Source organism: Tachypleus tridentatus, chromosome 4, assembly GCF_004210375.1.
Source record: "Tachypleus tridentatus isolate NWPU-2018 chromosome 4, ASM421037v1, whole genome shotgun sequence".
NCBI lineage: Eukaryota > Metazoa > Arthropoda > Merostomata > Xiphosura > Limulidae > Tachypleus > Tachypleus tridentatus.
The window spans coordinates 45,287,182-45,302,277 of NC_134828.1; the positions used below are offsets into that span (position 1 = coordinate 45,287,182).

The window sequence follows — 15,096 nt, forward strand, 5'->3', positions numbered from 1 at the left end:
GAATATAACATAAGGAACAGAAATAAGCATTTTACATCCATAATATAATAACAGAAGAAAAACAATTAAGTGCCTGTCTTAACAAATATCAATTTTAAAATAAAACTATGCACATACTATTTCCATGTACCTTAAGAGTTCTCTGGCCATAATACTTTTGTTATTATGTTTGTTATATTATTAACATTGAAAAAACAGGTTATTAAATAATTTATTTCAATCCTTTTTAACCTCTTCTCAACATAATAAATGTTCTCTAGTACTATTATGTGACTAAATATAAATTAAGTATTGTTAACTTAAATGCTACAGCTTATTTATTTAAAAGGAAATTAAAGATTTATATCTTCAAAAAATGTTATAATGATAAGTCATTATCTATTGTAAAAAGTTTTACAATTATCTGTATCCAACTTAGGTAATGATTATACAACACATACTTACTAAACAAATAATAAAAGGATATATATAGAACATGGTAAGACAAAAGACCACAGTCAAATCCTATAATATTAAGAATGTTGTTTTAAAGGTCTCTAAAACACTGATCAGAAACTTTTGGGCTACTATTTTACCAATGATTAATGGGAATGACCATCACATTAAAATACCTCATGTCTCAAAGATCAAGCATATTCAGTGACAGATTGCAAGTGGGATACTATTGGGCTAAATTTTATGTTTGAGAAAAGCAAATCCATAATATGTCATGAATGAAATACAAGTTCAAAAGTAAATAAAGCATTCTACATTAATACAAAGAGTAGCTAACTTAGTAGTGAAAAAATAAAACAAACATGTAATACATAACTTTAAAAACTCCAAATAACTTCACTACTTTCATCACTAAATACAGGAACAATTTTATTCTAGAACATGTACATGTAATGCAGTTATTTCCATATATACAACAGCAAAAGCTGAACAGCAAGTTTGTTTGTACAACCTTTCATAAAATAATGTCATGTTTCTTGCTATTCAGAAATGTCCATTTTACTTAAGAAGGTTTTAAAATAAATTTTTCATGCATGATAAGTTCAATCATTACCTTTATCAGAGCAAGTATAAATCAAATTCAACTAGACGTTGTTGAGAAAGCTTCTCAAATATGTGACATGGAATAATATAAAACTGAATTAGCTCTTACAAGCAAAATGAGTTTTTTTCATACTTTGAAATGTATTGAAGTTCAAAAGATACTAACAGTATATGTTTTAGGCTATTGAAAGTCATTTTAGACTACTTAGTGGTATATAAGTTACATACAATTATATTTCATACTTATGCTTTGAAACATTCATAGTGAACTACAAAAATAAATCACGCCATTCAGTTTTTGATGAGGCACAAGTTCCATATGAGAATCTGTCTCTTTCACTCTTCTCTGCATTTTCATTATCATCTGATTGTTTATCCAGCCACATCATTATATTCCGCCTTGAATAAATTTCAAAGAAAATTAATGGAAAATAAAAATTATACATTTCATTTTACATTGCACATAATAATATTCAAAACCAATAAATTACAAGCAAACACTGAAGTTGAAACAACAAAAGCTAGCTTTAATAAATTTAAATTAACTGTCAAATCAAGAAAAATTCCCTAATTTATGAAATGCCTCTGCTTATTTTGGAGCAAAGCTATACTGAATATTCACAACCTTAGATTCATGACTACCAAAAAGTAGCTTGTCATTGTCTCATAAACTTTTACTCATACTTCTAAACTTTTGTTTTATGGAACAATTTGTAAAAAGAAAATGATAATTATAATTACAGGCAATGAAACTCACAGTTTCTAGCAAAAAAATATTTTTCAAACAAAGAGTAATAAATACCTTGAATCTACAAATTACAGAAATGTAGCCTCATGAGGTTAACCTAATCTCACTCAAATTATATATTTTCTTATTATCTCAGCTCAATAAAACTGTAATGTCACCTGGTGCACCTGCTGTTCTGAAAAGAAAAAAAATAATAAAAGTCTGGAAGTGAGGGAATGGGATGGAAGAAAGTCTGATAAACTTTGTGAATTTCTGTTTAATGCTTGAATAAAGTTGTTGGAAAGGTTCACAAGGATGATGGCATTGTAGAAGGTCCAAAGGAAAATTTATCCTCCCACTAGGAAACAACAGGAAAGAAAAATAAAAATATGAGATCATACTCAGATACAGAATGCTCAATGATAAATATCATCAAAAAACGAGCACAATTTTGTCTTTGCTTCTCAAATAATGCAAATTAACCTTCAACATGCTATATTTTAATAAACAATTATTTTTAGTACACATGTATCTGCAATATTCTAGTACTACACAAGGAATTTGAGGATATGTAACAAGAATTAATTTATTTTCACAAATAAACAAAACTGCATAATACAGAGTAGTCACTTAACTTTTCCCTACTTTTCTACATATTAATTTATTGCATCTTACAAATACTAACAAAGTGAAATCTGATGCACATATACAGCAATTTTATTTCACAAAATAACAAAAATAAAAGACTGACCATAGGGGTTTAAATTATTAATTTACAAGAATAAGACAACTAAATATAATTTCTTTGATCATATTACACACTTCATTCATGTCTCCTGAATAATGAATAATACTTTAGATTTTCTGGGGCAAATTATTTCACACACTAGCAAGTTTGATATTTTCTTTTGGCTTCTTTATTCATCAGTTTAATTTTGGTTGAGAGTTGTTTCTATTTCAGCTTTCTTCAACCAGGAGCTATTATATCATGCAGCTCAAACAATTTTATGTAGTTCTAAAGTTCTCATTACAGTTAAGAGATTGGATTTTGTGCAATTGGACTTTTATGTGCAAATCCCAGAGACCTGCTAAAGCACTAAATTTTAATAACAATTGTACATCACATTTTATGTATAATAATGGATGTTACAATAAAATGTAGACTTCAGCATCTTCAGATAAAATTTTAAGAGAAGTTTCTTTCGCATCTAATACAAAAGTGTACAATTTTACTAAAATTTTCATTAAATCCAAAAATGAACTTTTGTATCCCAAAGTTCAAATAACAAAAATACATAAGATAATGCTTAGAACCCTCTAAAAGACTTTACAATATTATATACATTTTAACCCATTGTTTCTACAGCTCTGAAAAATTCTTTAAAATAGTCCCTACTCTCAACACAATATCAAGCTTGGATGCACAGACATAATATATGCACATGCAAACATAAAAACCTATCTAACCACATAAATAACTTACAAAACTTCCACGTACAAAATGTACTACATGAAGCATCAATCAAGATTTGTAAGTTTTAATAATTCAATTACATAAGTGCAGTCAATTTGTTGAGATTAATTATCACACTTGGCAGACTCTGTTTAACAAAACAAGAAGAGTATTCACAACACAATACAATTAGAACTAATACATAACAAACTACATAAACTACTTCCAATGTGAAATGAGCATGATGGGATTTGAATGCAAACTTCAAGAAATTACTTATTATTCTCTGTTCAATAATCTTATTTTCCATTCCATTACATTATTTCCTTTTCCTGGTTTATTAGGGGGTAACCATCCTAGCACAAATAGTTGTAAATGTTAAATTGTATTTTTGATATATGCATATCTATCAAATGGTTGGGAATTCTCTATAATGACCTAAACAAGTGCTAAACATGTCACCCATTGCACCATGACTTGCAACTGCAGCGAAAGCCACTGCATTAACATTGCATGCATATGTTATCAACATAAAGTGCAATCAACATTGGTATATTCTCAAAGATTACATAAATTTAATTTTTAATGTTAATGCTGACAAAGAAAGGAAGCATTAACAATAACTTTGTGGACACCATCTTTTGACTTGTACATATAAATTAAAAAAAGTAAAGTATGAAAGATCAAGTTATAATACAAAAAAAAAGTTTAAAGCATAGATCTAAGGCCTATACTTAGTAGCCCTCAGAATGAATTTTAAATGCTTTTCTGTGAGAACATTTCTTCTTCTCAACCTTACTTTTAGTCATGTGGTTTGAAAATGATGTTTTCTAAAAAAATTGCTGTTTTTAATGTTGTAACTTTTTCTTCAGTTTAGTTGTTTAATTTCAATCTTGTTCCATGACTGAATTTACTTTTTACATGCACATCTTTAATACGTATAAATGGCTTATTGTGGTTGATAACTCACAAATTTACATAGTACCCTAATTTTATTACACATATTTAATTACACACCTTTCTCCTTCTGGTATCATACTGGCATCTCCATCTTTCTTGTATATATCCTGCTCCAAAACAATTTTGTTGGAACTCTTTTCAAATGACTTGCAAGTCTCTTCCAGAGACATTGTAACCTTGAAGTCTTTTACATGCCCACAGATCATCTGTAAAAAATGAGTAATATCCACTTCTAGTGGGTTTTCCTGGCAGATTCCATCCACAATCTTGTTTTTAAAGGTGGTGACCTTGATTTACCTAGGTAAATCAGCAAAAACAAAACAAAACATGAATTAAACATCTGCATAATCTTCAACTAAAAATGTTTTTTAAGTTGTATTTGTATTTTAGCATGCATATTACTTTAATTGACAATAAAATAGTATTGTAAACATTAATTTTAAGTTTCACACACATATAAATGATATTTCGCTCGGATTCCGTCATATATATATATATATATATTTTACTTAATAAAAATTAGCAAACCAAATCTATCAAAAAAATATCAGTGAGAAAGAGATATAGCATCTTCTAAATGTGACATTCTCATCTGAAGTTGAAGTTTCAGCTAACGTTTAAATAGCTCTGACAGAAACACTACAAAATCAGGTGGAAATGTAAAGGGAAAAAATGCTCTTTCTGTTGGTTATAAACAGGAGTTAAAGAGTAGTATGTGGGACTAGATAAGAACTTTTAAAAGATGTGGGAGAAACCACTCTATGATTTTACAAGATACCTACTTTTTATGAATCTGCTAAAGGTGCTAAATTCTTATTTCATATTTAGCTTGTATGTATTTCAAATTTGCGTTTCTAATTAGTTGGCTACTTGTACATGTTGTATGGTGGGCATAATAAAATATTAACTGAGCAATAAGACAACTAGACACACAAAAATCAATATTTAACTTTTTTCTTTACATTTCCTTTTAAATTAAGAAATTAATGCGACTACTTCTCATCAAGCATACAGGTAGCTCCCTCAACTATTCAAGAACAATCCTAACTGAAATCAACTGCACTGAAAGAACAGGTATACTAGAATATGAAAGAAAGTGTACTGATGGAATACCACACTATTTCTGGAACAGGAATAAATAGTGATATAATTGGGTCTGAACTGAATTGACAGGCACAATAAAAGATATATAGCACTGAATCACTATAGGAAATACAGAATAACTATGACAAGATACAGTAAGGAGTTGAGAAAAATAGGAAGGCTTGTGTGTATGCAATGTTAAGGAAAGTGCCTTTGTTAAATTTGTTTATGCCAAGTGTCGTCAATCTGGAAAAAACATTCAGTGGAAACACCTCATATAAGACTTAGCAAAAAAAAACATCAGGGTGAAGTGCCCTGGACATGTAGGATTCATAACTAGACCTCTGTCCACATCAATTATAAGAAACAAGATGCAATACCAAACATAGTGACAGTGAGTTGTATCATAATGCCAGTAAATGAGCTAGAGAAAAACAGCAATAAGTAGCTAGGGCTTGAAATTTGGATAGGCCAAGTGCAGTTTGCCTAAGCAAAAAACATCCAGGAGCAGCATCATGGATACTGAATATTATTGTACAATTCATTATTTTGTACTGTAACCATAAGAAAAACTACAGCTCTCTTTTTCACTTAGTGGATACACATGGGCTAGAAAGTAGTTTTCCAACACCCACTCGAGAAGAAATCTTTATGACCTACCACTCTGACAAGTTAGAACCAGAAGTGGTAAGGACTCCCATTCTCCACTAGAAGAAGCGTGGCAAAGAAGGAGGCCAGAAGAACAACACACTGAGGACAGTGCAATGGGTGTCCAAAATTCCCTATTTGAAAAGCAGATAAAGCCTGATTGCAGAAATCAGTGGGGATGGGCAGAAAAAACAACATACATACATACATTATGAGTGAGAGAGAAAGATACATATACAAGCTGCCAGTAGTTTTACAGACTTACAGAAACACCCCATATCAATATAATTATTGAATTCTAGTGCAAGTATAACATGGAGCACATCTGACCATATAAGACCTGTCAGCATGCGAGACCCTGAAATACATTATTTATCAACTAAAAATATGTATGAAAAGTAATATTCTGGTCTAGCACAGTCAAAGGTGATGAGACGTGTAGAATCATCACAGAAGGCAAACAATATCTATCCTAGGTCATGCATATAATGTGCAACAAACGTATAGTGAGGTATTCACATTCGAGCCTGAATGATATCCTCCAAAGACTGGCAAACAGATAAAAGTGATAGTTATATGATGATCTTGGTGAGAAGAAACATTGTGTTATTGGCGACCTTCTACGGACAAATCCGAATAAGCAATCATACAAGTTGATAAACTTAACCAGTGAGTACATATGGGGACATAGGGAATCCTTGGAATAAATAGACAGAAATAACAACACGAATCGAGGTATTATGGACCACACAACATCTTAGGGAACAAATTGGACAAAGAAGTTTATCTGTAACCAAAGGAGAGTATAACAAGTAGGAAATGAAAGAGAAAGAAACAGGAGAGAAGGTAAAAAGGCCAAACCTGGGCAAACAGATGTCAAGGAAAGAAAGGTCCGATAAGGATGGAGGATAACATAAGAGGAATGATAAAGTATGCAAGAAACATCAATGACCACAAGTAAGGAAGAGAAAGAGATGGTACACGTAGCAATGGGTTCAAATAGACAACTGGACAGCACATGAAGTACAAAGTTGAGATCCAATATGATAAAACAAAGTAACAGGGGACAGACAAGAATAGAACAAAAAATGAGGGAAATAATATGGGATGAGAGTTTTCTTTAAACAGGAGAATCTCAAGGTGTTTGACAGGGTAGTCCTATAACTATGAACAGCTGATACAAACAAACTCTGATCAAACAACCAGGCAAAGAACTGGTAAATAAGATATACAAAAGGACAGGAAGGATGAAAGCCACAGCAAATGGACCAAGATATGAAGAAAACCACTGCCTCTGGTATAAAGACAAGGAGAAAGGAAGAATGGAATGGAAGAGGAAAGATGCTACATGATGAGCAAGTCGATGCTGATGCAAAAGCCACATGAGCAAGTGGAATTCAGTGAGAATGGTATGAACTATATCTGATTGCAATTGTCAGAGGAGAGACTGAGACAAAGGAAAGGCCAGGGGATGTTGCTCCAGGCCAATACAGAGTAGTGAGAAAGAAAAAAGTTGTCATCTGAATAAGGGGAAAAAGACTCTGAAGAAGAGTCTGATTTGAGTGCAGATACATAAGTGAAGACTACTAGGTAGTTCTAGTAGGCCCAGTGAAGAAGATTCATAGTCTGAAAATAAAGATCTAAATTTAATTATCCTTGCTTAGTGATATAGCTGATAACAGTGGAATAATCAGTTTGAACCACAACCACCTTGCAGAGGAAATAATACAGAGTCCAATAAACTGCAAAACGTTCCAGGATATATCAAATGGAAAGAAGTCTCCTCAATAATCAACCAACCAGAAATCTCTTGGGAATTGAGGAAAGCTCCCCCTCACCCAATTCACCAAAGAAACATTATTCCACTTCATAAAACAAGGAAATAAAGAAGAACCGAACAGTAGCACCTGGAAATGGAAGAACCATAGAAAACAGCATGACACAAGAACACTTGGTATATGAAGATAAGCAACCATCATGATTTGATCAATCGGAGTTCCAGGGAAAAAAAAACCTGTGAGAGGTAATACTCCATGGTAAAGCACAGTGACTTCAGTTAAAAAGTTCAACTTGGACAATTCTATAACAGGTTTCCAAACATCTGTCTTTTGAGGGACAACAATTAGATGGGAATTACACTCAAGGGGAATGAGTAACACCCATTTGGCAGCCCCTTTGTGTAGTAAATCTTGAACAGACCAATCTTTGAAGAAAAATGATCCCAAAGAGGAGGAAGGAAGGAAATAGATATATAGGTAGAAACCTTCAGACAGAACTTAGAGCCCACTAGAATTGTCATGAAGTACAGCAATATAAATTAATAAACAACATTTGACATACAAAACCATTATGGAACTTGTATGTTAAAAAACAATTATCAAACTTACAAGTCCACTAAAGAAAAGGATAAAGGACACAACAGAAAAACCTATCTTGGAGGAAAAGACAACAAGTTAACAATAAGAAAATTTGACTCAAATTTCATTAGTAATGAAAAAACGAAATTACAACTTAATCCTTTTGCTACAGGCTCAGTATAATATACACAAGTTCTACACATTTGCACATGTCAAGTATTTATGCTAACTTTTGACACAACGTTCATATCTTCACTAAATTAGGTAGGTATTTAGTAAAGATTACAGGTATTTTGTATAAAAAGAATCAGATTTTTTTTATGAAATACTTATGCTAAAGATTTGTTAGTGGAAATAGAGTCTGTTTTGTTACTAGTCTGGCTACAATGTGTTAAGATCTGGAAATGTTTTATATCTCAGTGGTTGGTTGGTTGATTTCGTGTTTTATGGCACAAAGGAGCTAGGCTATCTGCGCCCAACATCCGGAAAAAAGGTAAAATTAAAGTAAATGTAGTAAAATTCATAAAAGGACATGAAAGTAAAACAAAACAGCAAGTAAAAACATAAATAGCATAAAACCAATGTTTACATCTAGTCTACAACGTTAAGAGAAAAACTACAGTAACAAAAGTCGTAACGAGCTGTCTGTAGCATAATGGTAATTATCATAACCCGCCAAGAAGACTAACAGGTAAGTACAAGAACCACAGTCAGTCACCTGAAGTTGGCCTTTCCAGTCCTGGTTCTGGGTTATGTGTCATTACAGCCACTATCAAAAAGTAGGTAATAGAAGTGTTAAAAGACATGTAGCAAAATTGTAATAAAAACTCGCCAGGACGACTGACGAGTAGTTTAAACAGCAGCATTAGTCACCTGAAGTTGGCCTTTCCAGTTCTGGAATTTAATGTTATGGCCATTTTCTAATTTCAAATTGAACTAGAGAGATTGTGACTCTTAAAGTGGAACCACAATAAAAAAGATTAAATGAAGAAATATAAAACATTTAAATGACATTAAAAAGATTAATGGCTGTTAAAAAACTAAAAACATTATCAAGGTGGACAGTGTCACCTTCACCAATAACACTGTCTAATGTTATGGAAAAACCTTGGGACAGAACATATTTAAAATAGTGCCGTTGAGAATCATAAGGATGGCAAGAAAGTACAATGTAGCTTATAGTAATCTGAGTGTTATACAAACCACACATCGGTGCATCAGTTCCAGATAAAAGGAAGCGATGTGTTAAAAGACTGCGACCAATCGTAGTCCAGTCAGAAAAACTTCCCCCTTCCGTACCTTACGGAAGCAAGGCAGACAAACTCCACTATAGGGTTTTATTTGGAAAAGCTTGTTTTCTCATTGTTCACTTCAAGTCGACTGCCAGTTGGCACAGAGCCGAGTCTTGAATACAGGACCATAGTCCATGTATGGAATAGACACAGCGATGACAGTGCCAGAGCAGATAGATTTAGCTGCAGTGTCGGCAAGCTCTTTCCCATGAATACCAACGTGGCCCGATATCCAGAAAACTGGATAGAAATAGATGTTAAAGAGAAATGGCCCAGTCGGTTTTGAATATCAGCAAGAACAGGGTGGTGAACCAACGTGAAGCAATTCCAGGGCCTGAAGAGAAATAAGCAAGTCAATATAAATAGTGCAGTTTGAGTACTGCCTTAAATACACAGATAAGATTTACTGGAAACACAGGTAGAAGTTTCGTTAAAAACAATGAACACAATATTCTCACAACTTTAAGTATTTATAATTGAGAACTTCCAACACTGGTACTTGATTGACCCGAGCCCAAGTGGACTAGCCGACCGACCCAAGGAATTCAAGGCCAAAGTGGTGTGTAACGGTTTGACCCCTCAACTACAAGGATCCTCTTCTTCCCTTCACAGAGGAGGTAAACTGAAAGAACAAAACCATCCCTGGGAGGTCCCATCACCACATGCAGGGATCCACAATCAGGGCCATCTTAGTGGAAAAAGTATACTTCATTTCATGTTTTTCTATAGCTAATTGTTGCATAACCTGTTAGAAAGTTAAATACTGATGATAGAGTAAGTTCCGTATCAGGTTTTCTTTAATCGTTTTTTTCAACATGCATTACTCTTACAAGTAAACCTTCAACTTCTTTACAGACATCCTAAAATATAGTAGTATCTTGTAACATCAAAACAGTTTACATAAAACTTACCATCATGTCCAACTTCTGTCAGGATTTTTACAGTCTCATGAGACGTGTCCATTTTCACCATACTTGAAGCAACCAGATTTACTTCTCCCGTCCCCACCTACATTAGGACAATCTTGTGACGTGCCCATCTTCAACACACTTACAACATCCTGTTAAGATGGTTAAAGGAATACTATGTAACTATATGCATGTACAATACATGAAAATAAATTAAAACTTAACACAGAATTTAAGAAGAATATAATGTTACATATTTTTCATGTTGATTTAAAAAATTTATAATAATCTATATTAGTGTTCAAGTTGAAAGGATTAGTTAAATTTGATACATTCTCAAACTAAGGAGTCATGTTAACGCAGAAATTTAAATTCTAACAAAGTAACAGGAAGCAGAAACTAAAACCATGTTCAAAGCAACTTACAAAAATTTTCCCCCAGAAAATTTAAATGTAAAAGATGAGCCACAGTGAACCCCGTAATAAAGATTGTATTGTTCTATAATTCTGTGTAAAACTTCAAAGTTATGTATAGCCATCCCAATTCTTAATTAATATACTAGAGGAAATGAAGCTACTTCAATATCACTCACTACTAACCAAAGTGACATGTAACCGTCGCTCTTTTAGCACACTCATGTTTCTATGGCAACAGGTTACAAATTATAAAATCTTATATTAATAGTTTTAACATTCTAAAGTCTGGGCAGCATCCAGCCTAATCAGGTAAGGATACTGATTCTAACCTAAGTATCTGCAAGAGCTAAATCATTAGAATCAATAAGTTAATAGAATTCCCACTTTTCAAATATGAACAACTTTAGACAATAAGAAGCCTTGATATTATCAAATTTTCTGATTAACACCATTTTTAAAATCACATTTAACATGAAGTGAACTAGTAGCCAGGAATCTGAACAAAGGGAGAAGAATTTACACTTGGAAGACCTCAGTATATATCAAGATCCTTATCAGATACCTGCCAAAAAGGTCTTTTACTGGAGACAGTAACATGAGACTACTTTTAAAGTCTGCAAGAGCAAGAACTTGGTAGACACCCTCCTGACACTGGTCTTTTCCATGAAAGTCCATGGAATGGTAGATGCTGCACTAGGCAACTTAGATAAATATAATACCAAGGATACCCCAAGCAACCTTGCAGAAGACCCTAACATGACAGTGAGGACAGGTAATGCCAGGGCAAAAGGATTGACCACTTTTTTTTTAGTATTATTATTACACTAAACCATATGCAAATTTTGGAAAATTCATATACCGTAGGAGGCAACGCCAGCTGTCTGGCAGGATCCAATGAAAGAGAAATGGGTGCTTAAAAAGAAAATATACTTACCCTACCCAAAGGCAGTGTGAAGATTGAAAAAAATAGATTAGAGTTAAAACTCAGCAGGAAATAAAGCAGGTTTTATGAAAGACATGTGAGAATCATCCACATGTACTAACATACAGATAATATTCAAACTGAAGGCGTTGGCTTATCCACACTGTAATAGTAGCAGGCAACAGATCTAGACAATGAGGGGTCCAAAGGTAGAATAAAAAAATAGCAGGAGCCCTTAAAATACGTACGTGCCAAATAACACCAAGACAAGATGCAGAAGATGAGTCTAAATGAGTATATAGGAAAGAAACAGGAGGGAGGGAAATAGGATGAAAAGTACAATCACCATCCCAAGTAACAGAAGTCTTAGAAAAGAAGCCAGGTCTGGGTAAAGTAAGTATAAGTACAATGTAAGACTGTGAAAAACACTAATGATATTAAAATCAGAACAATGGAGACCATAGGTAAGGAGATGGAAAAATGTCTAGAAGCCAATAATTCAAACAGAGCATGTGTCAGAGAATATAAAATCATTGTCAGGTCCCAACGAGGCATGAAAAGGGTCGGAATAAAGTGGGGAAGGCAAAATGTAGAAAACCAAGCTATCCAATAACCAGCTAGAGTGAAGATTGATAGTCCATAGCTAAACAACCACGTGAAAAGGACTGAGCGGTGAGTCACCATAGAACAGGAAGGAAGTGGTAGACAAAACTGTGGTGAAAAGTTTGCCACTTCTGTTGACAGAAAGAAGAAAAAAAAACGAAGGACAAGATATAGAAAGTGGTACACATTTGGAATGTATAGATGGTTATGGACCAGGCAAATCCCATATATGAAGATGAAAGGATAACACCCCCTAGATGAACACAATGTGTGATTTTTATTTTCCAACTTTCCAAATCTGAAATTTAAATTTGTGTTGAATAGGGATCCGAGCTCTCTGGGCAGTGCTAAATTCATTTTCTGTCAATAATAGGAAGAATATGTTTGTATATCAAGAAAGATGTGAATCAGTATTCTATCTGAGACACTTGCTGATATTGTTGTGTTCATTAAAGCACACAAATTATTTATTTACTTTTAGATGTTTCACGATAACAATCTTAGACTTAATTTTTTTTAATTAGGTGAAACATATACTGTCATTTCTTGTAATTTTATATAATATTTTCTTTCTGTATGTAAACTGACAGTGTTCATTGTTTATGAAACTATGTAATCAGGTTTTTAAGTGTCTTTATAGTTGACTGTGTGGGAGATTGCAGTGTAATAGAGATATAAAATAGTGGTATATATAACTAACAAAAACACTTTTGTGTTGTTATAGATTGAATGAAACACTTTGTGAAGGACATTCAGGGTATGGACTTAGCAAGAGGAAAGACGAAAGCTCACTTTCAGGTTTGTGTTTTTTATAGACCTTTAAGACAACATCCTTAATATTATAGGATTTGACTGTGGTAGTAATGGGTATTTTGTCTTACCATGTTCTATATATATCCTTTTATTATTTGTTTAGTAAATATGTAATGTATAATAATTACCTAAGTTAGATACAGATAATTGCAAAACTTTTTTGTAAGGAAGATATTTCGTGGGTGTGTACATAAATCAAGCTTTCCAGTACACCCTTTTTTAAAATTTAGTATAGTAATTTAAACCTCTTGTGACATCTGAATTGCTCACCAGTGTGGCTGAATCTGCTATAATATCCAGGTTTATGGAGAGTAAATTCTGTATCTTCTTCCTCCTCCTTACAAAATTCCACACAACACATGATATCTGGTTCTTAGTTTTATAAAGGTGTCTTCTCCATGGATATCTTGCATTCTGTGGACAGATATTGTCAAATAAGGTATGTTTAAGCTTGTTAGTCACTATAAGGTGTTTAAGTTAATATGAATAATTCTACTATTTTATGGACGAGGGACAGTTCAGCCAACCTTCTAAATTCTGTATCTTCATAGCTGCTTACTATTAATAGACAAGTTCTTTTGGCAGTGAATTTTATTTTTGATGTTATTAAATCAAGATTTTGGGCTGTACCCTGTATACTGGAAATTGTAACATCCTTTTCTAGCCTACCTAATTTCCACCCAAATTTAATTTGATTTTAGTGATTTGGAAAAACTTCAGTGTTACAACCAAATTTTAAAAACAAAATTTTTGCACGAGAAATAAATACTGCTGCTTTGGTGAAGGGATTATTTTTTGTTTATTTCTTGCTGAAATGCAAGAAAAATAAAGAAAAAATTTTCTCCGAAGTTAAAGAAATGTATAACTATGTAATATTTTTGCACCTTAATGCAAAGGAGCACCAGATAAGATTGAAAATACAATAGTAGACAAATACAACAATATATTGATTATTAAATAATGTTAGAAGTTTGTATATGGATATAGATTGTTATTAAATATTTCTGCAGTATTTCATTTTACCATTCCTACTCTAAACTCATCTTCATGCTGTGGAAATTTTCTTGTGACAGAATTTGCTCAGTTTCTTGAAAAATCCCAAATATACTGACAGTAAGGCAGAGAATCGTTTTAAGGTACTGATGTATTTATAGCTCAGCTTCTTTCTGTGTCATCTCCATCACTTAGTGCTTTGATTTTTGTGGGATGTTAGGAGAAGCTTTTTGTAAAACTATAAGCATAGATAACCCCCTTTTTTTTTTTAAATGTTAGTTATGGCTAAACAGCAATAAATAGCTGTAGAAGTAAATCAATGAAGTTGATATACACTATCATTATAGCATGGCGAGCGTGTTAAGGCGTCGCACTTCGTAATCTGAGGGTTGTGGGTTCGCAACCCTGTCATTCCAAACGTGCTCGCCCTATCGGCCATGGTCAATCCCACTATTCGTTGGTAAAACAGTAGCCCACGAGTAGCTTTGTGTGAAATTCAAAAACATCTACAAACCAACTCATCAACCCTATTTTATCCACCACCTCTCAAAAAAGTATGAAATTTGTTTGGTTACAGAGCTAACAAATAGAAAAGTTCAAGAAAAAAAACAGGAGATTAGTTGAGTACTTTATTTCTTTTTTTAATGTTTGTTATTTAGGCATAAGTGTAAAAGTAATTGACATGTAAATATAGGTGTATTTGTTAGGTTAGTTAAGATTAGAGTAAGTAAAATTATAATAAAAAAAATGGTTCTAAAGGCACAATAACAGGTTGTAATAGCTCATGGGTAACATAATTTGTAATTTAAAGCAAGCTGCATGTAATTTCACAGATATATCATTGTGACACTGGGGAATGGTACGAAAAAGATTAAACAAAATA

At 32.9% G+C, this 15,096-nt stretch overlaps 1 protein-coding gene across 33 annotated transcripts in view; it reads right to left on the bottom strand.

Moving 5' to 3' along the window:
- Positions 1 to 15,096, bottom strand: part of LOC143249008 (anoctamin-9-like) — a 218,988-nt gene that overhangs the window by 195,150 nt on the left and 8,742 nt on the right. For 21 of the 33 annotated variants that reach the window (XR_013027338.1, XR_013027337.1, XM_076498194.1 and 18 more), the window contains exons 3-7: positions 13,491 to 13,634; positions 10,470 to 10,618; positions 4,236 to 4,475; positions 1,841 to 1,961; positions 1,282 to 1,437 (exon numbers count right to left, since the gene is read on the bottom strand). The exons of 7 other annotated variants lie outside the window; for them this stretch is intronic. The gene's annotated coding sequence lies outside the window, so the exon portion shown is untranslated. The remainder of the gene's footprint in view (positions 1 to 1,281; positions 1,438 to 1,840; positions 1,962 to 4,235; positions 4,476 to 10,469; positions 10,619 to 13,490; positions 13,635 to 15,096) is intronic. 5 more of the 33 variants (XM_076498162.1, XM_076498159.1, XM_076498157.1 and 2 more) reach the window with 4 other exon arrangements.